The 16,459-nt window shown below is 37.5% G+C and overlaps 1 protein-coding gene and 1 long non-coding RNA gene across 10 annotated transcripts in view; one reads left to right on the forward strand and one right to left on the reverse strand.

The window, feature by feature from the left end:
• Window positions 1-16,459, reverse strand: part of ROBO1 (roundabout guidance receptor 1) — a 1,286,018-nt gene that overhangs the window by 845,640 nt on the left and 423,919 nt on the right. The gene's annotated exons all lie outside the window — the stretch shown is intronic.
• The window catches only part of LOC132659886 (uncharacterized), a 69,513-nt gene that overhangs the window by 1,076 nt on the left and 51,978 nt on the right, over window positions 1-16,459 (forward strand). The window contains exon 2 of the long non-coding RNA XR_009600857.1: window positions 1,880-1,952. This is a non-coding gene — a long non-coding RNA (uncharacterized LOC132659886). The remainder of the gene's footprint in view (window positions 1-1,879; window positions 1,953-16,459) is intronic.

Raw genomic sequence — 16,459 nt, forward strand, 5'->3', positions numbered from 1 at the left:
TCAGCCTGGTTGTATCTGATAATCTTTATTTGCACAATTCCTCAATTCAAGAATGTTGAAGTCCTGGGGCTAAATTCAGAGGGTTCTTTTATACCCAGCTACATACCTTTGATTTATTCAGTCAATAGGAAGCTAATAAGAGTTTTAAACAGAGGGCTAGTATGGCAGTGTGGAGGATGTACTGGAAGTTAAGTTGCAAAGAAATAAAAACAAAGTTATCGCCATAGTGTAGGAAAGCCACGACACAGTTCCTGTTGCTGCTGCTACTACCATTACCACCACCACCACCACTATTGGATGCAATTTTTGAGTACTTATCTTGTGCCAGTGACTCCTCTAAATTTTTAACATGTACAATAAGCCTAAATCCTTCCCACAGTTCCTGTGGCAAGGAGAATGATAAGAAACATTGTTTCCCCCTTTCTTTTTTGCTTTCTGTATCTTCCAATTGAGCTCATCTTACCTTCTTCATCTTAGCTCAATCACCTTCCTCCCGACCTTTCCCACTACTCTACCTTCCAAAGGCCTGATTTGCCATCCATCCTGCCCTCACATCAATATTCTTCATTGCTTTGCATCCCTATTATTCCACTGGAGCTGCCCAGCAAAATTCCAAACATAAACCACTATTGTATCCCACATCTCTGCTCTGCAATTATGTAGCGGAGTACTCAGGATTATGTCACTCAACTATGTTGACTGGCATAATAAAAATTCAAGGTTTCCAATCATAGCAGGGCTTTCAGCATCACTGACTAACCTTTGAGATTTGTCATCTGCTCCTTGTCTCACTTCCTTTCCTGTCTTTTTTGACACATGTGTAGCAATTCATGAGACATCTATTCTAAGAGCTAATGGACATCACTGGAACAGAGTGAAATCACTAAACCTAATCATGTTGCTCTTCTACTTACAGTTTTGGGGAAGAGTAGCAGTAATTATAATAGCAATAATAATTATAATAGTTCAAGTATTGAGAGGTAGATTTTGGAGTCATTAGCATATAGATCTTTATGGAAACTATATGAATGAGCAGAATCACCATTTTCATAAATGGACTTTCTTTTCATAAATACTATCCACGAGTAGAATTTTCATAAACACTACCCATCAAAGAAGTATTCACAATTTCATTTCTATGCTTTAAATATAAGAACTCATAAATTCAGTTTCTCATCCACATGCCACTCATAGTATTTAAATCTTTATTTAATGGAGAGAAGAGATTATCATTTCAGGAGAAACATTCACAAAATAGATTTTTTGATCTCATATTTTCAGCATTGTTGGACACAATATGTTAAGAAAGTATATTTCAATAGGAAGACCTAATACCTCTTCAAAATATATAAGATTCTCTGATGAAAATACAAATATCCCCCCTTACTACTTCCTTATTTTTAGTATAGGACTTTTCAACAATAAATGCATTCTCCTTGGCATTTAATGATTCTAGGGAACATAAGATTCATAAGTAAACAAAATGTTGACATGATAGAATTTCATTCAAGTAATATATCTGACACTGTAGTTCTGTAAGAAGGCTCTTGATTCAACACTCCCCCAACTTTTTAACCTTACATGTCACTGCTTTTGCTTCTTTATTTATGTCCTTGCATGTGCCTGAACTTGTCTCTACTTCTCTAATTCTAACACTTGGTAGAAAATGTGCCAAGTCTGTAGTTTCTCTTTTTGTTTGTAAAGGAAATCAATGACCAGAAGACATTCTCAGGGCATGTAGGGCAGGTTCATTAGACCAACCAAAACTCTAGAATTTCCCTGAGTTAATAGAAATTTTAAAAACTTCTCTAGTTACACTCTGGCATCAGGCAATTTACTTCTTTTTAATTAATGTAAATTTTTTTCTGGGCAATTTCAGTTTTGGCCAAAACGTCCTGATTTCTTTTGTTGTGTATTCCTTCGAGCTGGGCCCATCAAGAAGCCATAATATGGTAGGTCAATCAAACTATTAGATTCATTAATTTTTCTCTTTATTTCTGCTTCTAGAAGAGTTTGTCTTTATGATGATCAATGAAGTATCAGAATGTGACATAGGAGAAATGAGGAATTTTACTCTAGAAGTTTAAGAAAATTCTGTAAAGGAAATTGTAACCTTCAAAAAACTATAAAATGTGTCATACCATTTGTCTTCTTTGTTGTGTCTCACAGGTAGTTGAAGCACACAACTGAATGATGTCATTTTGGGTTTAAAAAGGGATGACCTTAACCTTTCAGAACCTGTTTATAAGTCAAGAAGCTTCCATATATATTTAAGGGGGGAAATTTCTGTTAGACATATAGACCATGAGCAATTGCAATATGTTGTTGTGTCAGAGAGTTACTGAAAATGCCTCAGGTATTAGAATAAAAAGTGAATCATTATGACAATTAAAAACATTAATTGAGGTAATTATAAAGAGATCATAGTTTATATGGAATTTAGTTATAATTTACACAATTATCTTCCGCTTACAGAAAAAAAAATAATGAAGCTGTTTATCTGAAGTATTTACCAAACTGAAAATTGCAACTACGGAGAGGCTACATACATACACACACGCTCAAAATACCAATCTGAGCTGGATCTGCCACAGGTCTAGCTGTGAGCTAATGAATTCCCTGAGGACAGGATGGTTTGGAGAGAATACAAGACTTCTAAAAACACAACGTATTGCCAAATCAGATTACTTACTTTTGACTTTGTTTGAAATGAGTCTCATTTAAGTGCAATCACTAACCTCTAGCACTAACCTCTGGTTGTGAATCAGGAAAGTATCTCTGCATACATAAAATATGAAATCTGGTTTCTGACTTTCTTAAACTGAAGAAATGGTATCAAATTTCATCTACAGATCAATGCAAGCAAGGAATAAAACATAAAATTAAGGAGGTGGGTGGTGACAGCATTCTGCATATAAACTTACCAGTTTCTTCTTTGTATTCCCAGAAGGAACATAAGATATGTTTGTTTGCTGGTGTGTGTGTGTGTGTGTGTGTGTGTGTGTGTGTGTGTGTGTGCGTACGCGTGTGTGTGTAGTTTTGAATACTGAATATTACACAGTCTCTGGAACAGACTTTCTTGGTTTAAGTCCTGTCTGCTTTGCTTACACAGCTTCATGACCTTGGTCATGTTGGTTATTCTCTTTGTGTCTGTTTCTTTATCTGTAAAATGAGATTGTAATGATACTACTACCTACCCCATAAGGTTATTACAAGGAATAAGCATTCTAGTAGCTATAAAATACTAAGACTAGTGTTTGGCATAAAACAAGCATTATATAAATGCCAGCTATTATTATTGGAACAGAGAAATGGAGCATGATTCAGGTGTGTTAGTCATTGGGATCAAAAGGAACAAGCAAAGGTCAGAGGGAAGGTGCTATTTGAGTACATTCTCTGTCTCCTATTTGGATTCGGTTTGGAAAGAATGACTGATATCCCAAGAGGCCATAACTGGTTATCCTAAGAATAGTTTGAAGCCAGTAATGCTTTGTGATTGGGGAAGTTCTCCATTTACCGATTTCCCAGATAATACATTTTGCTCTTGTAAATCTGTCTGGGGATTTCAACACATGTATTGGAATCCAAGGTGTGTCTGGGTATGCTTTAGTTATATTTTCTCATGATAGAAGTCTCACTGCACATTTAATATCACCTGCATATTTGTAACCCATTTTCCATTTTGAAAAAGGAGAAAAATTTCAGAAATGTGATAATTCAAGTATCTCCTTTCTTAAATTTGGTCTATAATTTTAAGAGTGGAATAGCAGTCTCCTTCTTGCACATGGAAAGAACATGAATGATTATATATTTCACCATTACAAATTAGAAATGTACTGTGCTGTTCAGCATGTATTTTATTGTCTTCAACATATTTTTGATCATGAAAATTAAGGAATACTGCAAGTTTGGACAAAATGTCATAGTTTAATATCAAGCGAAAGGTTTTTTTCCCTCTACTTACAAGTATCCACCTATAAATCAATGAATTGCTATTTAAAATGTGTTTCTTCAGAAACCAGTCATATCATGTCCTCTGTGTTACTATAAGATTGCCTCTTTATTTATCTGTGCTGCTGAGTTAATTATAAAATGCTTGCAGTGAGTGAACATTTTGCTTGCCTAGTCAGCATCTTAAACTAGATTAATCTTCTAGCAACAGTTAATGGAAACTAAATCACACATCAACATGCTATAACAATATAATGATGAAACAGCAAATGAATCACTCAATTAACTCCTTGATAAATATCAAAAACATATTTTGTTCCTATAATTTAAAAGTCAAAATGAGCCTTTCTGCTTTTAGTCTGCTTTTCTTTTTTTTTTTTTAAAAAAAATGGCTAAATTCTAGAGAATGAATATCATGAAATGAACAAGGTAAAAAAAAAAAGCTGCTTAACTCATTTATTGACTGAGCTTCAAAACCAAGATATTACTTAAAATATAATGTTTTCATTCTTTGATAACAGAGTTGATCTTTAAAACTACATAGCTATAAATACAAATATACACATAAATTACGGTTGGTTCATTTTCTGTCTGTATAAGAATTGTTTCAAAGTATTTCTTATTACTGCATCAGTGGTTGGTGCTGATACTGTTTAAAGAGTTTTAATGACCAAATTTCCACGATTCCGATGGGTCAAACTTTCTGTTTCATTCTAGTTACTCATTACTCAATCTACTGAGTAAACCATGAGAAAAGTTTTCCAAATCTCAATCATTTAGAATGTAATCTAGACTTTTCCAGTATTATAAATATCAATATGTCTAGGGTTATAAGAAAGCCCTAAAGGAAAGAAGGGGTTTCCCAGGTGGCTCCAGTGGTAAAGAATCCCCTTGCCCGTGCAAGAGACGCAGATTCCATCCTAGTGTCGGGAAGATCCCCTGGAGGAGGAAATGGCAACCCACTCCAGGGAAATCCCATGGATAGAGGAGCCTAGCGGGCTACAGTTCATGGGGTCACAAAAGAGTCAGATATAACTTAGCAACTAAAAAAACAACAAAGAGAAAGAAAAATCAGCATCATAAATTCTGATTAAGAGGCTCCATCATGCCAGGGCTAAAAATATCACACTATGGCAGTCAGGGTTCTTTGTTCTCTATAGCTTATAATACAATTGGAGACATCACAGCTATATCACCTTAGCCCTACAAAGTATTAATATAATAACCCCAAAGGCCTAAAAACAGAGGGATTGGTGGCTTTCGGAGTAAGTGGTTTATAGGAGAGTTGGAAAGATTTCTGGAGTTGGTGATACTTGAACTAAGTTTGAATGAGAGAACTTTAATTACTAGATTAAAAAAGAAGGATAATTTCAGGCAAAGGAAATTGTGGAATACTTCTGGACTCCATGGCAGTAGCACCCAAGACAATAGAATAAGAGATTATGATACATGTGCTCTGAGAGAGTTTTGGAGGGAGTCCATATGATCCCAACTTCAAATTTCAGTAAGGTTTAATTACTAAATGCTTCTTTTCAGCATAGGAGACACAGATGTGTATAACGGACTTTTGGACTCAGAGGGAGAGGGAGAGGGTGGGATGATTTGGGAGAATGGCATTCTAACATGTATACTATCATGTAAGAATCAAATCGCCAGTCTAAGTCTGACGCAGGATGCAGCATGCTTGGGGCTGGTGCACTGTCATGACCCAGAGAGATGTTATGGGGAGGGAGGTGGGAGGGGGTTCAAGTTTGGGAACGCATGTACACCCGTGGTGGATTCATGTCAATGTATGGCAAAACCAATACAGTATTGTAAAGTAAAATAAAGTAAAAATAAAAATAAAAAAAAAGAAAAGTCTAGCTATAGTCTTAATTTTATGATATTGGCCCATGCCTTGATGATCACATCAGAATATAAATCCCTTATAAATAGAACACATTTAATTTTCCTTTTTTTACTTTTCCAATAGGACTTATGAAATAAACATGACAATGGAAAAAAAGAAAAAGATCTGTAATCAGTTCTTCATTATCCATACTTAATTTTCAGTGTGACTAATTTCTTGGTAACTCCAGAAGTTTGCTAAATAATTTATGAAGATTTTATGTGTTTCTTTTAAATTGTTACCTCACTGTCTTCATTCTTTTCTTTATACAATTTAATCCATGTGACTCTCACTCAATGTAAAATAAAATAAAAATAGATATAGCAAAGTAATATAAATTTTTATAAACTTTTAGCTTATCAATATAGAGGGCAACTATATTTTTACAAGAGTAAATATGCCTAGGAGGAGGGCATGGCAACCCACTCCAGTATTCTTGCCTTGAGACTTCCATAGGCAGAGAAACCTGGCGGGCTATGGTCCATAGGTTTGCACAGAGTGGGCCACGACTAACTGAGCACGCATGTCACAGAACTCATAAGTAGCAGAGTAGAAGCAAGCTGGCTCCAGATTCCAGTGTGCTGAGCTACGGTGCTGGGTGTTTAAGAAAGATCATGCTCTTGAATCAAATTTCCTCTTTAAGAATAATAGTTTTCATCTCTGGCTGCAAACTAAAACACTATATTTAAGGCCTTTAACCAGTACAGATGTCATGTTTGCATCAAACATCTTCCAATCCAGTAAATAGGTATTTAGTGGAGTCTGTGTTTCTGTACTTTTAAGAAACTCTACAGGTAATTTTGATGAACCTTTCCTGGACCGTGCACCTTGATATAGATTCTTTGTTAGTCCAAAGCATTGTGGTATTTAATGGACATGTTATATCCCAAACTAATTTACCATATTGCATTTAACTTCATTAGTCCACATAAGGGCAAATTAAAGCTCAGTGAACTGACAAAAATATTTCTAATATTTCTATTGGGAAGAATAAAATGTCTGTTTTTTAAAGAAATAATGGAATGTTCTTACTATGCATCTTTGTGTTAGATAAACATTATCTTCCTGTCTAAAAAGTAATATGGAACCAAAGTCAAGTAAACATGATGCAAACAAAGAATCCTATTTTACCTTAAGATTCGTAATGGGTAGCTAAAAGAGAAAGCCAACAAATTCCTTCTCTGAAAAAAAAAAAGTTGATAGACTAATTTGCATAACTTGGCCTATATTAAGTAACTTAAAAATTTAACTCTGGGACCAATAGTGACTCAAAATTGGAAAAAGGAATGAACACTTTTTAAAAAGAGATATTTATGAAGATTGGCAAGGATGAATTTTCAAATTCAGCATTGAACTCTTAGATTCCTGTGGTGTTGGAGAAGACTCTTGAGAGTCCCTTGGACTGCAAGGAGGTCAAACCAGTCAACCCTAAAGGAAATCAATCCTGAATAGTTATTGGATGGACTGATGCTGAAGTTTCAGCTTTGGCCACCTGATGCGAAAAACTGACTCATTGGAAAAGACCCTGATGCTGGGAAAGATCGAAGGTGGGAAGAGAAGGGGACGGCAGAGGATGAGATGGTTGGATGGCATCACCGACTGGATGGACATGAGTTTGAGTAAGCTCCGGGAGTTGATGATGGACAGGAAAGCCTGGCGCGCTGTAGACCATGGGGTCGCAAAGAGTAGGACACGACTGAGTGACTGAACTGAACTGAACTACTTTTTAATCATATTTGTTAATATTAAAAACTCATCGCACACTTAAAAGTTTATTGGTTAAGAAAAGAGTTATATTTGTTGATTAAGTTTTTTTGTTTTTTGTTTTTGTTTTTCTCTGAAAGCTGGCAGTTTCCAAAGGCAGATCAGTGCCATCTAGTGGCCACATTAGTTAAAAGCGTATCCTTTCTGATCAAAAAAGTTGCTTCAGTGCTGTCCGCCTCTTGTGAACCCATGGACTGTAGCCCACCAGGCTCCTCTGTCCCTGGGATTCTCCAGGGAATAATACTGGAGTGGGTTGCCATGCCCTCCTCCAGGGGATCTTGCCAACCCAGGGATCGTACCTGTGTTTTTACCTGTCCTGCGTTGGCATGCGGGTTCTTTACCACTAGTACCACCTGGGAAGCCCCATAGGGTGACAAATCCATATCATACATTCATATGTAAGTATAAATTTTAAAATGTATATTTACTTCCTAAAGCTCAATGTATAAAGTTCAATGTATAACAATGAGGCAAACATACAACAATTACACAAAAATAAAAATTTAATATTTAACAAATTAATAAGAAATGAGAAATTTATGTATCTAAAGTCATAGTGTTTGAAATATACAAGAAAGCAGTTTAATGGATACACAAGACCTTATACTAGAATATAATAAAATAGTTTAAAAAAATAGTAGACTGAGGATGTTTCTAGTGTCAAGATTGTGCTTATGGATATTATAAATAGGATGGCTAACAATTCACAATGAAAAAAACCATTTGTTTCTCTGTTTCCTTATAGGAGAGACTAGGAAACATTTTTATACAATTTTGGAACATGGTATTTAAGCTAGAGGAGAGGTTCCTGAGTAAAATACTTAATAACCTATTAGATTTAATATGTCTAATAAAATACTTACTAGATTTATGACAAGTTATATAATTCCTCTCACTATGGATCCTGAATAATAAGATCAAAAAGTATTCCCCTCCAAATGTTCATGAACTGTCTTATCTTGAGGAAAAAGAAATGGACAAGACGCATTGTTTTCTTTCAGAATTCAATTGTATTTAAAAGCAAGTATCCACCCTCATAATTCATCTTTTTGGTTTTGAGATAATACGCCTGTTTGACCCAGCTGAAGTTCTGCCTTTTGTTAGTTCTTTTCCTGAGACTCCAATTAACTTTACAGAATTTCTCTTCAGGGGAAAAAAGTCTAGGCGAAAGGATTAATTTAGCTAACAATGCTATAATATAAAAAAATCTGTGGAAGCTTTTTCTGACCTATTCCAGGGACTCTGCCAACTTGAAGGCAGGGATGATAAAAGAGCTCTTCATAGCCCGGGAGATAAGGGAAAAACCCATCGCATCAGACCCAATTGCTCTTAGAGGAATTCAAAAGAATCCGAAATAGTCTTAATGTCTAAAAATGCCACATTTTCTATCTAGACACTAGGATCCAAATGGTACAGAAGTTTGGCTTATCAGTGATATAATTTTCTCATCCTGATGAGGATGGCTTTTATGTGTTCCAAATGAGCTGTCAGAACAGGCGTGAGCCATTCTTTTGCTCAGCCACTCGGAGGAAACAGTATGGTTACGTGAAAAACAGAGCTAAGAATAATGCCAGCCATGCAGCTTCTCTTGCCCCTGATTCCAGCCGTGATGGCTTTTCTCGGGCAGTCTCTGAAATACAGAAACTGGGGACTTCTTTCCTTTTCTGAATATGACTTAAAGTATGCTCTGTTCAGGTAGGCACTTTGGTTCCTTTCTTGCCTTGTATTCAACATGACCATGAAATAAAAAGAAAGAAATTTCGGGAACTGTGGTAATGCTGTCTCTTAAAATTATCTTTAATTTTCTCACTGAGAATACCAATGATTTTATAACTTTTAAGAAACCATTTTCACACGGACTATTGTTGGATTACACATCATGACTCAAATACAAATGAGAATTACATGGTTATGGTTCCTCCAGAAATTTTACTTGGAAGGCCATATAATCAAAGTGCACATAATTCAGTCATGACTGCTAACTCTGCAAAGAAACCAGTGTCACTAAGTCCTTGGCCTATATGTAAAGAAACATATGCACATAAGTCATACATGTGTGTGCACATTTACACACATATAAGCACACACATATGGGTACAGACACTTATTTTCCTTTATATTCCTCTTATCATTCTGATTATCCTGATCATTGGAAAAGACCCTGATTCTTGGAAAGATCGAGAGCAGGAGGAGAAAGGAATGACAGAGGATGAGATAGTTAGATGGCATCACCAATTCAATGGACGTGAGTTTGGGAGACGGTGAAGGACAGGACAACAACAAAGGTCCGTCTAGTGAAGGCTATGGTTTTTCCAGTAGTCATGTATGGATGTGAGAGTTGGACTGTGAAGAAGGCTGAGCGCTGAAGAATTGATGCTTTTGAACTGTGATGTTGGAGAAGATTCTTGAGAGTCCCTTGGACTGCAAGGAGATCCAACCAGTCCATTCTGAAGATCAGCCCTGGGTGTTCTTTGGAAGGAGTGATGCTAAAGCTGAAACTCCAGTACTTTGGCCACATCATGCGAAGAGTTGACTCATTAGAAAAGACTCTGATGCTGGAAGGGATTGGAGGCAGTAGGAAAAGGGGACGACAGAGGATGAGATGGTTGGATGGCATCACCGACTTGATGGACGTGAGTTTGAGTGAACTCCGGGAGATGGTGATGGACAGGGAGGCCTGGCCTGCTGCAATTCATGGGGTTGCAAAGACTCAAACACGACTGAGTGACTGAACTGAACTGACTGACTGAAGGACAGGAAAACCTGGTATGCTGTAGTACATGGGGTCACAAAAGAGTTGGATATGACTGAGCAACTGAACAACAACAAAATCATTCTGATTTACAAGTTGAAAGCCCCAATCACAAGTTCTACTATAAAATGATAATCATTTTAATCATGATCATTTGCCAAGAAGTAATTTTCATCTTAGGAACCATAAGCTAAATTCTAAAGAATTAGAAAATAATAAAAAATGAAAAACAGAGCTTATGTTCACTTTCAGTGTGGTGAATTATCAAAGTATAAGGAAGGAGGAATTCTAAGTCATTGATAATTATGTATTCTGTAATAATTTTTTATATATTCTCTATGTTTCAATGATGGTCAGACAAATGGTTTTGGTTTTATCATTTGCTTATTATCACATTTCAGAAATATGTTCATTTGGTTTAAAAATTAATGATTCTTCCCTCATGCCACTCATGTACATTACTGTACTCAGATTTTCTTTCCTTTCTTCTAATATCAGCTTTTTTTTTTTTTTACATCAGCTATTTATTTTGACTAATTGATCTTTTCTTCTTTAGCTTCTACCTATTAAGATTCAGACATTACAAAGCCACTGTTTTGTTTCATTTTTGTATAGATGGCAGTGTACAGGAGCAGTGATCTCCATTTGGGATTAATTATTCAATTTTTATATAATTTTGATTCTTAACCACAGTTTATTAATACATAATTTTATTATTGAAAAGGCATTGGTATCAGGAACTTACATATAATATTTTCATGCTAATAATGTGCCAGAAACTTAAGTTTAACATCTTTAAAAGTCATGCACACTTCCTGAATGTATATTATTTTCTAAGGAATTGGCTGAGGATACACTGTGGTATCTGAAAGAACTATGAAAACCATGAGAGTCAGCCTTCTTAGAAACACTCTCTCTTAGGGGCTATCTTCTGTCCTCATTCCTGTGGGCCACTTCCATTCTGGCTGAGTTCTGATATAATAGCTTCAGTCATTCTTCACTCTAGCTATATTCTCAATGTTTCAGTTCTGCCCCTCAGTTTTCAAACATACTTGAATGTGGATTGCATCAGAATTTCCTGTCCTCAGAATCCTTTACATCTCTCTTGGCTCCTTCTGTGCTTCACTTCTTCTCCTCTCCCGATTAAAGTCCAAGGTCCATCTACAACCCCAACTTCCCTTTTCCCAGATTTCTTGATATCCCTACCCACTTGGGTGGCAAAGCCATAACTGGGGACATCAGTCCTGCTCTTGGCCTTCACACCTGCACACGCGCACTGCATTCATGGTCAACAACCTTAACTTAGCCCTGAACGAGGACAAGAGGATGAAATTCTGTGTCAGTTCCTACTACTGCTTCTCATGGTTAAACATTTACCTGCTCTCTGCTGTTCAGTGTGAAGTTTGGGTTCCTTCAACTCTTTGCTCAGTCATCAGAGGAACTTTATAAACAGATGGAAGCCATCACAGGAAAGTGCCCCAACTTACTTCACTGAGTCTATCAACTTGTGTCTTTACTTCTACTTAAATTATACTTCCCATTGGGATTGAAATACACTGTCCCACTGGGCTAAGGGGAAGACAGCAGTCTCCTTTATTATTATTTTTTTAAATTTTTTAATTTTATTTTTACTTTATTTTACTTTACAATACTGTATTGGTTTTGCCATACATTGACATGAATCTGCCACACTAGACACCCTCTTCTCTGATTTCACTCTTCTACTTCACTATGAAATTTCTTAAAAGAAGTGCTTTCTCTAGTTCACCTCTGAATTGCCTCCCAACTACTCCTTCTGGTCTTGACATTCAATACTTCACTATAGGTCCTCATGAAAATCTCCAAGAGTTCCCTGTTGAAAGACTCTTATCTTACTTGTTCTCTTGGAAGACTTAACAATGTTGCATTTGCCCCACTTACTCATCTCCTCTCTTTTCTTGGCTGTCTTGGACTCTCAGTTCAGTTCAGTTCAGTTCAGTCACTCAGTAGTGTCCAACTCTGCGACCCCATGAATCGCAGCACGCCAGGCCTCCCTGTCCATCACCAACTCCCGGAGTTCACTCAAACTCATGTCCATCGAGTCAGTGATGCCATCCAGCCATCTCATCCTCTGTTGTCCCCATCTTCTCCTGCCCTCAATCCCTCCCAGCATCAGAGTTTTTTCCAATGAGTCAACTCTTCGCATGAGAGGCCAAAGTACTGGAGTTTCAGCTTCAGCATCACTCCCTCCAAAGAAATCCCAGGGCTGATCTCCTTCAGAATGGACTGGTTGGATCTCCTTGCAGCCCAAGGGACTCTCAAGAGTCTTCTCCAACACCACAGTTCAAAAGCGTCAATTCTACAGTGCTTAGCCTTCTTCATAGTCCAACTCTCACATCCATACATGACCACAGGAAAAACCATAGCCTTGACTAGACGGACCTTTGTTGGCAAAGTAATGTCTCTGCTTTTCAATATGCTATCTAGGTCGGTCATAACTTTTCTTCCAAGGAGTAAGCATCTTTTAATTTCATGGCTGCAATCACCATCTGCAGTGATTTTGGAGCCCCCCAAAATAAAGTCTGACACTGCTTCCACTGTTTCCCCATCTATTTCCCATGAAGTGATGGGACCAGATGCCATGATCTTCATTTTCTGAATGTTGAGCTTTAAGCCAACTTTTTCACTCCCTACCAAATGGCTAGCACTCATCAGGGGCACAACAAAGCATACATAATGGTCACTGATACATATGCAGTGCAGAACTTAACAATTAATATATGAATGAGAGATCCTGGGTCAGAGTCACCATTGCTTGGGCACAGTTTCCAGGTTTCCCAATGGCCACTTCACTCAAGAAGCAGCTGGAGTCCTGAATTCCTTCTAAGGCAGTTCATTTCATATTAAATTCCTGGGAAGAGGCTAAAACCACATTAGTCTATTAAGCACTCTATATTTAGGATATCCTAGAAACAGAGGGAAGCCCTTGCGTTTATATTATGTAGCTTTCAAAGCTGTTGCACTTGGTCAGAAATAGGAAACTGAAATGGTGAGACATCTCTATGAAGGTTCAATCACACTATTTTGCAAAGTTTAAAATTTGGCTGTCATTATCCATAAATTACAGCTATATGTTATAATTATTTAATCTACGTTTCTTGTTAAACATCTAAATTATGTCACTTCACCAATTTACAGGAATTATGTGATTAGATATAATTATCCTAAATAGCTGAACACAATTAAACAATCTTACATGCAAGAAGTGTCATATATAATATGTTAATTTTTCTATGTTAATTTTTCTTCTCTTGTCTCACTGTCCTTGGTCTCTATCAAAATAAGATAAAGGCTGGTTCACTTTGAATGAGGTAAGGGAATTTCCAGCTTTAGGTGACTTCCTACTCAGGGGTCACACACAGCATTTCTGTCCTTCTAGTAAGCACATTTTCAGACAACTTGTACAGTTAGAGTTCATGAATCTTATAACCAGTAGTCTCAACTGTGATTATGCTGTGGTTTTATTTACTGCTTGAAGGTTCTATGCAAGACTTAAGAGTTGGAGGTTTATCTTTTGATTTCTCTGCTTCAGTGACTTGCCAGACAGCTGTCTATATCTATTTCCTTGTGAGGCAGCCGTGTGCATGGGTAAGCTCAGTAAAGCAGAGACCTGGTTCAGATTCATTATTTACCAGAATGTATGACCTTGGACAGTCTTATAACCTCTTGATAAATTTGTTTCTCCATCTGCAGAATATGGACAATAGTAATGGACAATGGATGTGGATACTAACAGCACCTCTTAGTGCAGATCTGGAGGAGGGAATGGCAATCCACTCCAGTACTCTTGCCCAGAGAATCCCCATCAACAGAGGAGCCTGGCCGGCTACATCCATGGGGTTGCAAATTGTTGAACATGACTGAGCAACTAAGCATAGCACAGCACAGTGTAGATCTGAGCACATGTTAAGTGCACATTACTATTCAAATCTCAGATTAAAGACTGCTTCTTCAGAGACCTTCCCTGATCAACACTCTCCATGCTTGGCACACTTTGTTGTTAAGTACTATATATTTATTAGTTGAATATTGCTCTCTTTTAAGAAGCTATGCATTGCATGCAAGTAGATAGGATTATGCTTGTTTCATGCCTGTACACTGCCTATCACTTAGAGAAAGCTGACTGGTGTGTAAATGGTATACAATTCCTTTCTTTACTTTCTTCTTTGCCTTTCCTATCTTTTCCCACAATCTGATGGTCAGTGTGTATTTCACTGACCTGATAAACACATTCACACTAAGGTACTAGAGACGGACAGGATCATAAGAGAGACTTCATGGAAAATAGCTCTCTAAAAATATTTGCAAACTATTAGGCAAGTGATAGGTGTTATGGAGGCTCAGATGTTGAAGAATCTGCCTGTAACGCAGCATACCTGGGTTTGATTCTTGAGTCAGGAAGATCCCCTAGAGAAGGGAATGGCTAACCCACTCCAGCATTCTTGCCTGGAGAATTCTGGATGGAGGAACCTGGCAGGAGTCCATGGGGTTGGAAAGAGTTGAACACAGCTTAGCGACTAACAATACTATCTGCACATTGAGAAAGTCAATTGTGTTTGCAACCTATGGAAGCAGAAACGCTGATCTTAATGATTAGCCCAAGGGCTGGTGACAGTTTTCTGGGGGCTCAGAGCTCCCACAAACCAACCTCCTAAAACCCTGCCAGATGCGAGGCTATTATTCCTGAGCACCAGCCTTGCTCTAACTACAGGAACTTGTTCTGTTGCTGCCAACATCCACTTCACACTCTCCCTCAGGCACCCTTTGCAACTAGTCTCATCTGGCTATGCTCACTCCTCCCCCAGATCCAACTCTGATTTCAGAGTGAGGTTTCAACTACCTGTTCTGATTTGGGCTATTTCAATCCACTTCCACTATTTTTGCTCTGTTCTCATCCAGAAAGAAATTAAATACAGGTGGGTCCTGCTTTTGAGCACTTAGATATGCCATGGAAGATCAAAACACGGGTTAATTGTTTACTTTACAAAAGGCTTGTTTTTTCCAAGACAATTCACAGAATCAGGGCCTTAAATAATACCTGCTCCTGTGTGCTTTTTAACCTGATTTGACTGCTGCTGCTGCTAAGTCGTTTCAGTCGTGTCCTACTCTGTGCGACCCCATAGACGGCAGCCCACCAGGCTCCCCCCATCCCTGGGATTCTCCAGGCAAGAACACTGGAGTGGGTTGCCATTTCTTTCTCCAATGCATGAAAGTGAAGAGTGAAAGTTAGTTGCTCAGTCGTGTCCCACTAGTAGCGACCCCATAGACTGCAACTCACCAGACTCCTCTGTCCATGGCATTTTCCAGGCAAGAGTACTGGTGTGTGGTGCCATTGCCTTCTCCGGTGATGTGACTACTGGATGTTTAATTTATAGAACTTTTCAAGAACACACTGATTTTGGATAACTAATACTTTCAAACATCCTGTGAATTCGTACCATGGCAGTCACAGAAGAAACGAGCGTGCTTTCACAACTTATGGGGCAAACTAGTGGGAAGCACATTTAAAAATCTTGTTTTGTGTGTGCATCATCAAAATCGCCTTAAATCAATCACATAGGTTAATATAAAAACACAAGAGATCTACAAAACTTAATTCAGGAAGACACTGTCTTTTTTTTTTTTTTTCCTTTCTTCTCTCAGCTTTAAAATACAGCAAGCTATAGAAAATCTTCAAATCCTTAGTCACATAAAAATCTAAATTCTGCATGTAGAAAAAATACAATATGGACAAACCCAAATATGTTCCATGTGTGAAGTCCCTTTGGCCTGCTTACACAACCAACTTCTTTTACACTTTTTGAAAAAAGTTAGCTCATAGTACTCAATGAACACTAAGCTTCCAGCCTGAGTATAATTCTCAATATATTTTAATACCTAGAAGGTGCCTGGATCTGGAACCACCAAAAATCCACAGAAAAGAAAAATAATCAGAAGTGGCTTCTTTCCTTTCCTGACTTTTCCTTCTCTGACCTCATAAAATTCTTACAAAGGTAATTTAGCTAATCCTACAATAAGAACAGCCTGTTTCCTATTTGCTACATTGGTGTGCCATCTGTGGGTCA

This window comes from Ovis aries, chromosome 1 (genome assembly GCF_016772045.2).
Source record: "Ovis aries strain OAR_USU_Benz2616 breed Rambouillet chromosome 1, ARS-UI_Ramb_v3.0, whole genome shotgun sequence".
Taxonomy (NCBI): Eukaryota; Metazoa; Chordata; class Mammalia; order Artiodactyla; family Bovidae; genus Ovis; species Ovis aries.